The sequence below is a fragment of the Gavialis gangeticus genome, unplaced genomic scaffold (genome assembly GCF_001723915.1).
Source record: "Gavialis gangeticus isolate Ggan-Ray unplaced genomic scaffold, GavGan_comp1, whole genome shotgun sequence".
Lineage (NCBI taxonomy): Eukaryota > Metazoa > Chordata > Crocodylia > Gavialidae > Gavialis > Gavialis gangeticus.
Window position 1 is genome coordinate 158,217,402 of NW_017729024.1, and position 11,676 is coordinate 158,229,077.

Here is an 11,676-nt window from a genome sequence, read left to right on the forward strand (position 1 = left end):
TTCCTTCCCTAAATGCTTCAAGAAGCAAATTGAAATTACTTCTGAAGCTTCTGATGCTTTCTTGAGCTGAGGATCTGCACTGTGTTTGGAACATTTGCAAATGTAATACAAAATAGTTACCTGACTAGAATGTCAAAAATAAATGGGGACTAAAATTTTATTTTATTCTACTGCTTTGACATATCTTAAACTGTGACAATTTTGAATTTGTTAGTCCTTCATGGAGAAGGGAAAATATTTGTTTTAAGGGATTATTTTTCTGTGATTTGAACCTATACATTTGCTGGCATTACAAGCCCTTTTTTTGGAACTGAACCCATTTTGAAGTTCTTAAAAGTGGTTTCCAAATTATAGGAGGCGGAGGATGTGGAAGGAGGAAGAATTTTAAGGGGGTGGGGGGAGCTTGTTTTAGAAATCTGAAATGTCAAATATATCTTTTTAGTCTTTGTTAGATAGTGTTAGACAGCTCATAGGTATGGATCAGACTCCCTGGAAGGTTTCCTATTCACTGTTGCTCTTGTGTATCTCCATGTGTGGACACATGAATGCCTCATGTCTCCTGAGGCTGGGGGGGCATGGCGGCAGGGGGGGCATGGCAGCAGTGAGCGAGGACCACCCACAGGTGGCCACAGTGATGTCAGCGATGAGGGCGGGCCAAGCAGGAGGTGGCCGCAGCGGTGTCAGTGGCGGGAGTAGGTGGCAAGCGGCAAATGGCGTCCACCCACAGACACCACCTGCAGCATCGGTGGTGGCCAATCCCAGGGGGGACACAGTCAATCTTTGGGTGCATGTGCATCCCCCTGCGTGTTGCCAATGTGTGATCACATCTTCCAGAACATGTGAGAACATGTCTATGTACCTATAAACTCTTCTCTGAAGTGGGGGCAGGAGGGGAATGGTGAAGAAATGTTACAGTTGAGGGCCCCATCAAACTGGGCACTAAAAATATACAGCCAAAAGATTGTCCTTGCACTACGATTGTTTGATCTGTATTTCAAAGCTGCTGTTGCACCAATCTATAGTAGATTTATATCTGAACCTTCTCTTGAGTGAAAGATTAAGTGCAAAAGATTATCAGTTACAAGTATTAGCTAAAAACCCAATAGATAATTTGTCCCTGAAAAGACTACCGTCTGTTGCTGGAATGTGTCTTATATGTCTATTAGTGCATTTAGCTTATCTCAGGTCTCAGCTGCAGGAAAGAATATAGGTATCCCTGATGATTTCAATACCCCTATCTTTCCATTCTCCATGCCCTGAAAAGTGTTCAAGTGACTGCAGAAATTATGGTGCTTTACACAGCCTGGGTTATTACAGAAAAAAAACAAATGTTCTCAAAAGCAACATCATCTTTAACTACTGTGGAATGATCTTCACCTTTCCTTTTTGACAAAAAAGGAGACTGAATGCACACCGTGCTGGGGTTACTTGACCCCAGCAGTCTTTTCTGCCTGGAGAAGGGGAGCTGGACCCAATGATCTCACAAGCTCTTAAAAGATGAGCTAATCTCTTTAGGTTTATTTGCTTGAAATGGGCATTTCCAATCCAATGAAAAGTAAATAAACCAGACATTCAAACACCAAATCTTGGGCATATCAGAAGCTCTTTGCATTCCTCTACCCCTTCCTCTGCTGTGCCAGGGATTCTTTGCTTTCCTAAAGATATCATATTCTTAAAGAGCAAGGAATATTTGAGAGGCGAGGAAATAGAAGCAGGATGAAAGTGTGTTTGTACTTTTCTTTTACTAGGTAGTTTTTCTAATCCTGTGTAAAGCTTATATTTGTTTCGCTGTCTCCTGTTACTGAAGAGTAGATGTGTAAGCCAGAATATTCACAAAGTCAAATTCTGACAACAGGTATACTACCAGAGAGGCATAAGCTTTGTAGGTGACAGTGTACTTTGACAAAGGCAGCTGTCACCTGTAAAAGCTTATATGCCTCTGCCTCTCATTAAACATAGAATATTTTTGTGATTGGCTTGTATGGTGCTTTAAATTGAACATGTGTTGGGGATCCAGTGAGCTTGTCCCACCTGGCAAGTTTAAAACCAAAGGCTGAGCAGACCTTCTTCAGTCTTCCTCTCAACACCTGCGTGCCAGGCACCCCCATGACAGCATTTATTGTAATGAGAGTATTAGTTACGCTGGCTCCTATCAATCAATTATTTGCACTGTCATTGATGAGCAGATCCAGGAACTTGAACTACATCTGCAATCAGATGCAAGGAGTTGTGCATGTCTCCCATTTCCCCTTTCTGGTTTTCTAATTTTCACCAAATCAATAGGGCTTCCTCTACTCCTATGCTGATATGTTAAATTCAAATTCTAATACTGAATATATTATTAAGACTAGCCAATTGCCCATCAAGAATGATGGGAGGGCGCGGGCTCTGTCCCCAGCCCTGTACACACACCCCCAGCTCTGTGCACCCCACCCCCCCGGCTGCCTGCTACTCCACCCCACAGTGCCACCACCTCCCAGGTGCAATGGAGGAGGGGGGAGCTTGCACACGGTGGCCAAGGCCGCCACCCAGTACTCTGCACTCCCGCTGCTGTGTGTCTGGCCACGCAAAACAGTGGTGGCGAGGCCGGAGCAGGGTGGTGAGGCCAGCGCTGCACTGCCAGCACTCCGTGCTTCTGCCTCCAAGGAGTGGTGGAGGAGGCAGGGAAGCTTGCCCCACTGTCCCCTCTGTCCCCCTCAGCCAGCACCCTGTGCTGCCACCACCACCTTCAGGGAGCAGGGCTGGGAGGGTAAGGCCAGTGCTGCTGGCCTTGGCCCCCGTTCCATCTGCTCCATTGCCACCGTCAAGGTGGTGCTCCACCATGCCACTGCTGGAACGCTTTTGGAGCACTCAGATTAGTTGTTTCAGACAACCAATCAGAGTGTGAATAAAGTGTTACAGACAGATGGACTAAGGCTTTTATTATGTTAGAATGTCCCTGTGCCCACTTAAAAGTTGTCTGTGTTTTTAAAATAATAATTTATACTGCAAAATACCATAATCATATTACCTTAAATTTAGAGTTTTTAAAAATGCATCACTGTGCCAAAAATTTGAAATGGACTGGTTCAATTTAAATAATCTGTTTCTCCAAAAATGCTACAACTAAATCTATAATAAAAATAATAATAGGCTTAGTCTGTCTGTCCAGAGCATTCTGATTGGTTGTCTTGGCAGCCAGTCACAATACTTACTGAAACAACCAATCAGAGTGCTCCGGACAGACAGAATAAGAGTGTGCTGAAGGAAAAAAACAGCAAAAAACGGTGAGGGGCCTGATCCTTTTCTTTCTTTCTTTCCTTTTCTTCCTTTTTTTCCCAGAGTCTGCCCACCACTCTGCCAGGGGGCGAGCTGCTGGTGGGCCCCAAACTGCAGGGGGCCTGGTGCTTCACTCCATGGCAATGGCATGCCCCCAGGAGTACCTGGACGGGGTGACAGCAGGCGGGTGCTGCCTGGGGGGGGCGCTGCCACCATGGAGGGAAACACTAGGGTCCCCCGCAGCTCAGGGGCTCTATGACCTGCCAGCAGCTTGCTACCTGGCCATGGGAGACAGGCAGGCTCCAGGAGAAAGACAGAAAAGAAAGTTCAGGCCCCTCACTGCTTTTGTTGCTGTTCTGCAGCAGAACCTGCCTATGCGAGCTGCTGCTGGGTCACACAGACCCTGAGCTGCAGGAGTGGGGCAGTGCTTCCTTCTGCTGTACTGGTGCCCCCCAGGGCCGCCCAGGCAGGGTGCTAGCTACATGGGTGCAGCCCCAGCTCCAGACAACTCCTGCTGGATCCAACGGTGGACAGGGTGCTGGAAGCCTGGGTGTGCTTGGGCAAGCTTGGGCTTGGTGGGCTTCCAGCACCCTGTGCACTGTCCCTGTTGCCTTCTCACTGCTTGGGAACAGGTTGGCTGCCCTGGGAAGGTGGCAGGAGGGTGGCTCGGTATGCTGGCAGCCAGAGAAGGTGGCAGGGATGGTGCACGGAGCACTGGAAGCCCACCAAGCCCAAGCGTCCCCAAACATGCCTGGGCTTCCTGTGCCGTGTGTGCCATCCCCACTGCCTTCTCCAGATAGGGCCCTTGTACACAGGAGGCATGTCACTGTAATTTGTTACGTAGCAAACTAGAATACATGGGATGTGTTTTAGTTTGTCACGTAAAAAAGTAATTTAAATCGAAAAACACCGTCAAATGTGTACACCGTTACAAAATTTAATCATAATGTGCTGGTGAATATGTACACTGTTACACAAGTAAATCATTAAACAGGGCAATTAAGCTACTTAAAGGGGCAATTTCCTCATGTGTACAAGAGCCCTTAGTCACGTGTACAGGGGCCTTCTTATTCAATGACTATAAACAAATCACAAGATTTACACCTTGATGTACACTTTGCTGGGGTCATTTGACCCCAGTACTCTTTCCTGCCATGGCAGGGGGTCGGACTAGATGATCTGCTCAGGTCCCTTCCGACCCTAGAAACTATGAAACTATGAAACAAGGTCAGACTTTTGACAAAATATGTCTTTATATTAGTAAGTCTGTGTTTACACGTGGGCAGTTTTATGTAGCCTTTTCGAGGGTGAGAAGTTTTGATTCTGTTAAAGTATTCAGTCAAAAGACAGCTAAAAATCCTCTATTTAAAGAAACACTTTTTAAATTAAATTTTTATTGCAAATGTTTCATGGGTTTCAGCTAGTTTTACATTAGGGATACTTTCCAGAATCAGACTGAAGAATAGGATCACACAATTCTTTCTAGAAACTCATCAATGCGAAGAGAAACTATAAAGAATAACCCCAAGTTGAGAAATGCTGGAGAACCGCTTCTGAAATCATTAGGGTCTCCCAGTCTGAGCCCAGTAACTGCACGTTAAGACGAAGTCAAATACGCTACTGCACATTAAGAGGAGTAAGAGGAGGGAGGAAGGAGGAGAGAAGCCAAGCCAGGCACCAGATCCTGCCCAAGAAAGGTAAGTGATCCAGCTGCCTGTACCTTTGGTTTAGCTGACTGTTTGTTTGGTGGGGGGTTTGCTCTGAGAAGCTGGGAGTGAGTGCTAACTGCTGAGTGAGTGCTGATTGTTGATTGCTGCCTGATTGCTGCCTAGGCCTGAGTCAACCCAGGCCCAGAAGGGCATAGAAGGATACTCCACAGGGAGCCAGCGAACAGGGACTGCCAACAGGGGAGCAGTTTGCAGGCCAGTTAGTGGGCAGGAGTATACACCACGTAGGAGTACATGGGAGCTTCTGACAGAGACTTCAGGTAAGTGAATGAGAAGGGGAGCTACCACGGGGATGGTGACGCAGAGCGCACTCAGAGCCTCTGCCCTGCTGCCACCTCCAGCCTCCCGGAGCTCCTGTGAGGCCTCCACCCAGACAGACCCCTTGGATGGTTTGGCAGTACCCTGGCCCCCTGTCTGCAGGGGTTGCCTGGCAGGACCTCTGAGGCCTGGGGGTAGCATGGGGGTCAGGGGTTCCTTTTCCTGTCCCACATGTGCCCAGATAGAGGCCCTGGAGGGCCAGGTGAGGGAACTCCAGGCAGAGGTGAACAGGCTGTGGGGGATCAGGGCTGCAGAAGATGAGACTGATGGTTACTTTCATTCTCTGCAGGACCAGACACCTGGCGCAGAGACATCATGGGAGAGTCCCAGGACAGCTGAATGGAGGATGATCACCTCCAGAGCTAGATAGCGTGCGGCTGTGGCTGCTTCCCCAACACAGCTGGGGAACAGATGCAAAGCCTTGGCAGCACTGGAGGATGATGTTGCAGGGGAAGACATGTCTGCAACAAACACCAGGCAGGCTGAGCGACAACTGAGCAGCTGGAGGAAGAGATGCCAGGTCATCGTGGTGGGCAACTCCCTCCTGAGGCACAGAGAGGCTTATCTGTCACTGGATCCCACAGCAGGGAAGGTTTGCTGCCTACCCGGAACCAGGATCCAGGACATCACGGCGAGGATTCCCAACCTCATCCGGCCCTCTGATTACATGGTCCTCATCTATATGGGCATGAATGATGCAGCCAGTAGTCTGCACCATGTCATGAGAGACCACAGGGCTCTGGGGGTCAGGCTTAGGAAGTCAGGGGCACAGGTGATCTTCTCGTCCATCATTCCGGTCAGTGGTCGCCGTCGGCATCAGGATGCCTGCATCAGGAAAGTCAACCTGTGGCTCCGGAGTTGGTGCCATCACTCAGGTTTTGGCTTCTACAAACATGATCCACACTTCCATGAGAGAGGCATCCTGGGACAAGATGGTCTTCATCTCTTCTAAAGGTAACAGTCTGTTCTCTTACAGGTTGGCTGATTTTCCTCTGAAGGGCTTTAGGTTTGTCAGGAGACGGGGAAGCAGAGGTAAGGAGAACCTAGGATCAGCAAGATGTGAGCAATGCACTGGCTCAGTCTGGGTAAGCACTAAGGTAAGTGCTAAGGGGCCCAATAGACAGTGATGAGACATAGGGGTGCACCTGAACCCCCTGAGAGTGTTGGTGCAGCCCCTGACTGGCCATGCTCACTGCTTTGACGATTGGCAAGGGGGCCAGACAGGAGTGCCAGTGTGGGCCCCCCCCCACAAGCACCGGCCAATTGCTGCAATCACTGCAGCCACTTCCAGGAGTGGCTGCGGCTGCGGCTGCTTCTCGGAACAGCTGCACTGATCAGCCAGTGTTTGCTCCCAGAAGCAGCTGCAGCAATCACAGCAATCGGCTGCAGTGATTGGCCATCGCAGCATCTCCCGGGGGGCACTGGTTGCAGGGGAGGCACGTGCTCCTCCTGACTAAGGCAGCACCAGTCCCCCATGCTGATAGACATCAGGACTGGGGGGGTACCAAGGGCACCCACTGGGGGGCTTAATGTCTCTACACTAATGCTAGGTGCCTGGGGAACAAACAGGAGGAACCTGAACTCCTGCTTACAAGCAACAGCTTTGACCTGGTGGGACCCTACTCATGATTGGGCAGTAGGTATTGAGAGTTACAGGTTGTACGGATGGGATAGAATGGGGGATGTTGCTCTTTGTTTAAGGAACAATATACATCCTCTATAATCAAGATAGGATCCGAGGAGGGCCAAACTGAGGTACTGTGGGTCAGGATGCAATGGGGTTGCGGGGAAAGGGACTTGGTAGTGGGAAACTACTATAGATCGCCACACCAGGAGAATGGGCTAGACCTGGAATTCTCCAGGCAGCTCTCAGAGACCGTACGGTTGAGGGATATGGTCGTCATGGATGACCTAAACTACCCTGACATCTGCTGGGAGACAGTCAGCCAAATCTAACTGCTCACGTAGGTTCTTAACCTGCATACAGGACCTCCACCTAACACAGGAGGTATACGATCCCACTAGGTGAAACACGTTGCTGGACTTGGTGTTAGGTACAGGGGCTGACTGGGTGGGGAATCTGCAGGTAAAAGGTAACCTAGGGGATAGTGACCATTGATTGATTGAATTCATTATCCAGTGAAGGGTGGGTAAACTAACCAGCAGGGCTGAAGTCCTGGACTTCAGAAAGGCTAACTTCAATGTGCTCAGGAGATTAGTTAGTGAGGCATTAAAGCTCAAGAGCATTGGCAAAATGGGGGGGCCAGGAAAGGTGGTCATTCTTCAAAGGAGCGATCCTACAGGCACAGAAGGAGACAATCCTATTACACATAAAAGAGGACAAAGGGGCCAAGAAGCCCTCTTGGCTAAACAGGGAGGTCCAGGAAAGCCTAAGGGCAAAGAAAGAGGTATACAGGCTGTGGAAACAGTGGGTAGCTACCAAGGAGGAGCATACCTCCCTGGCTCGCACTTGCAGGGAATCCGTTGGGAAGGCCAAAGCAGGATTAGAATTTAGGCTGACAACAAAAATTAAGGACAACAAAAAGTCCTTCAGGTATATAGGGAGCAAAAGGAAGGTGCAGGGTAGCATAGGACCCCTACAGGACAAACTAGGGCAATTGGTGACAAAGCTGAGCTGTTCAGTGAGTTCTTTGCATTTGTATGCCTAGACATAGACCAAGACAAATCTCCCAGTTGGATCATAGACAGACACAGGAGGGACACCAGCCCACCAACTGGTATGCAGACTTAGTGAAGGGGCACTTGGGGGGGCCGGGTGTGTTCAGATCAGCAGGCCTGGATGAACTTCATCCAAGAGTGCTGAAGGAATTGGCCGGTGTTATACCAGAGCCACTGGCACAACTGTTCGAGCACTCATGGTGCTCCAGTCTGGTCCCAGAGGACTGGAAAAGGGCCAGTGTGGTCCCTATTTTCCAGAAGGGGAGGAGGGAGGAACCAGGGAACTATAGGCCAGTTAGTCTTACCTCTATCCTTGGGAAAACTCCGGAAAAAATCATTAAGGATGACATTTGTGGGAGCCCAGCAAGGGAAATAATGCTAAAAGGAAATCAGCATGGGTTCATTGAAGGTAGATCCTGCCCGACTAACCTTGTTTCTTTTTACGACCAGGTCACAAAATGCTTAGACGCAGGAGTTGAGGTAGATGTACCTAGACTTTAAGAAGGCCTTTGATACAGGATCTCATTCCATTCTCATAAATAAACTGACAGGCTGTGACGCAGATGATTACACGGTCAGGTGGATGGCAAATTGGCTTAGGGGTCGCACCCCAAGAGTGGTGGTGGATGGGTCAATATCAACCTGGCAAGATGTGGGCAGTGGAGTCCTGCAAGTCTTGGTCCTTGGACTGGTGCTATTCAATGTCTCCATCAGTGACTTGGATGAGGGTATGGCGAGCACTCTGTCCAAGTTTGCAGATGATACCAAATTATGGGGCAGAGTTAACACACCAGAGGGTAGGGAATGGATCCAGGCAGATCTGGACAGGTTGGAAAAATGGGCAGAACAAAATACGATGCAGTTCAACAAAGACAAGTGCAAAGTGCTGCACCTGGGCAAAAAGTCCCACCAACACACTTACAGGCTGGGGGATGACCTTCTCAGCAGCACAGCAGTGGAAAGGGATCTTGGAGTCATAGTTGACTTCAAAATGAACATGAGTTGTCAATGTGACAAAATGATCAACAAATCTAACTGCACTTTATCATGCATTAGCAGATGCATGACTAACAAGCCCCGGGAGGTGATGCTTCCCCTCTGTGCGGCACTGGTCAGACCACAGTTGGAGTACTGTGTCCAGTTTTGGGTGCCATCCTTCAAGAAGGATGCAGAGAATCTTGAGAAGTTCAGAGGAGGCCACTCGTATGGTCAGAGGCCTACGAGGAGAGACTGAGGGACCTAGATCTCTTCAGCCTTCGCAAGAGAAGGCTGAGAGGTGATCGTGTAGCTGCCTATAAATTCATCAGGGGAGGGCATCAGGGAATAGGAGATGGTTTATTTACTAAGGCACCCCCAGGAGTAACTAGGAACAATGGCCACAAATTGACGGAGAGTAGATTTAGGTTGGACGTTAGGAAGAACTTTTTCACAGTAAGGGGTGCTAGAATCTGGAATGGGCTTCGAAGGGAGGTGGTGCTCTCCCCTACCCTGGGGGACTTCAAGAGGAGACTGGACAAGCACCTGGTTGAGGTCGTCTGACCCCAGTGCTCTTTCCTGCCCAGGGCAGGGATCCGGTCTTGATGAACTACTGAGGTTCTTTCTGACCCTAACATCTATGAATTACCTACAGGCTGGGAAACTCCCTTATCAGCATGGAGGCAGAAAAGGATCTTGGAGCTGCTATTGATTCCAAGATGAACATGGGCCGCCAATGTGGATGCGGTCAGTAAGGCTAACTGCACCATAGATGTATCATGAGTAGGTCCAGGGAAGTGATCCTCCCCCTCTGTGGGACATTGATCAGGCTGCAGCTGGAGTACTGCATCCAGTTCTGGGCACTGCACTTCAGGAGGGATGTGGACAGCATTGAGAGGGTCCAGAGGAGGGCCACTCGCATGATCAGGGCAACTAAAGAAGACTGAGAGGGGATCTGGTGGCCGCCTATAAACTTGCCAAGGGAGACCAGCAGGCTATGGGAGAGGTCCCCCCCTCCCCCCTACCAGGAGTAACAAGGAATAATGGCCATAAGTTGACTGAGAGTGGATTCAGGCTAGATATCAGGAGGTGTTACTTCACAGTCAGGGCAGCTAGGAGCTGGAACCAACTTCCAAGGGAAGTGGTGCTTGCCCCTACCCTGGGGGTCTTCAAAAGGAGGCTAGACAATCACCTTGCAGGGGTTATTTGGCCCCAGCATCCTTTCCTGCCATGGCAGGGGGTCGGACTTGATGATTTGCTCAGGTCCCTTCCGACCCCACCAACTGTGAAATTAAAGCACACGTATGGATGCACCCACCATTCTGCTTTATAACTGCATTCAGCCCCAGCTGCCCAGGAGCAGTTTGTGTGCTATTTCCAAGCTAAACTAATGCTCTGAAGAAGAGCAGCAGCACCTCAGGGGAGGGAAGAAGGAAAGGTGAGGGAGGCTGGAGTGGGGGCACTATGTGTAACTGTGAATTTCTCTCTCAGGGATGTATTCGGTAGCTGACAAAGAAGAAATGCAAGCTGTGAGAGGCTGCCTTGGCCCAAGGACACTGCTGGCTTCCTCCTGTGACGCACTGGGAGAGAAATGCAGAACTCTGGATATCTTGGTTCAGAGAAGATACCTTTTATCTGACCAGCTAAGAAATTGCAAAAATATTATCTTTTCCTGCAAGGTTTCAGGCATGCGCACCCTTTCTCAGATTCGGGGAAAATTAAAGATGGTAAAAATTCCCCCATGTAGAAAATAAACTTCATTTTTGTACAGAGGAAGCTCTTAGACCAACACGGCTAACAAAAAAACCCATGCCTGAAACATGGAAGATGCTGAATTTTAGCTGATTTTTTTTATTTAAACTTCATTACTGAACAAAAAAGATTTCTACACCTCCCTGCCACCACCAGGGAAGAAATCCTGCCTTATCTGCACATCGAAGAGCAATGACACTTGCATGGACCCAGAGGGGCAGACTTCCACCTTCAGCTTCCTCTGTGCAAAAATGAAGTTTATTTCCTACCTCTAAGCAGAGCCGTGTCATGGGACCGTGGGCGCAGGCCCCGTCACCCCCCACTGCCTGCACCTTACTGAAAGGGCTCGATGCAGGCAGAGATCCCCTTCCCGCCCTGGCCCCCGCTATTTTATTTGAGTGAGTTCACACCCCGCCGCGACACAGATTTGTTTCGATGGATCGGGGTGGGGGGCCCAAAACGAGATCTTGCCGCGGTGGGCTGGCCCTGCCTATAACGGGGGCTTGTTCCCAGCTCTCGCTTTCCCTGAGCCGAAGGAAGGGCGCGTGAGCCCGAAACCTGGCAGAAAAAGATCGCTCCTCTCCCTCGCCGCTCATCAAAGGGATCCTTTCTGAGCCAAGAGGTTTTTCTCGCTCAGCAGGAGGGAACCAGGCGGCCTCACAGCCCCGAGCGAGGGTGAAGACAGAGCGGCCCCGGCGGGCGGGGTTGTGCCAGGCCTGTCGTGCTGGGCGGGGCGAGAAGCCGCCTCAGGGGGCCGGCGCAGAGGCCGTTTCTTCGCCTGCGCCGCAGCTTCCCCGGCTCGCGGCGGTTGCGGTGGAGGCGAGGCGGGCCCGGGGACTCCCGCCGCTGGGCTGGGCCGGACAGGTAATGGGGCCGCGGGGGCCTGCAGACGCGGCGCAGCCGGGGTGGGCGCCGGGCCTTGTGGTGGAAGGGGCCTGTGGCCGCCCCGCCTGTTAGGCCCCGTTTG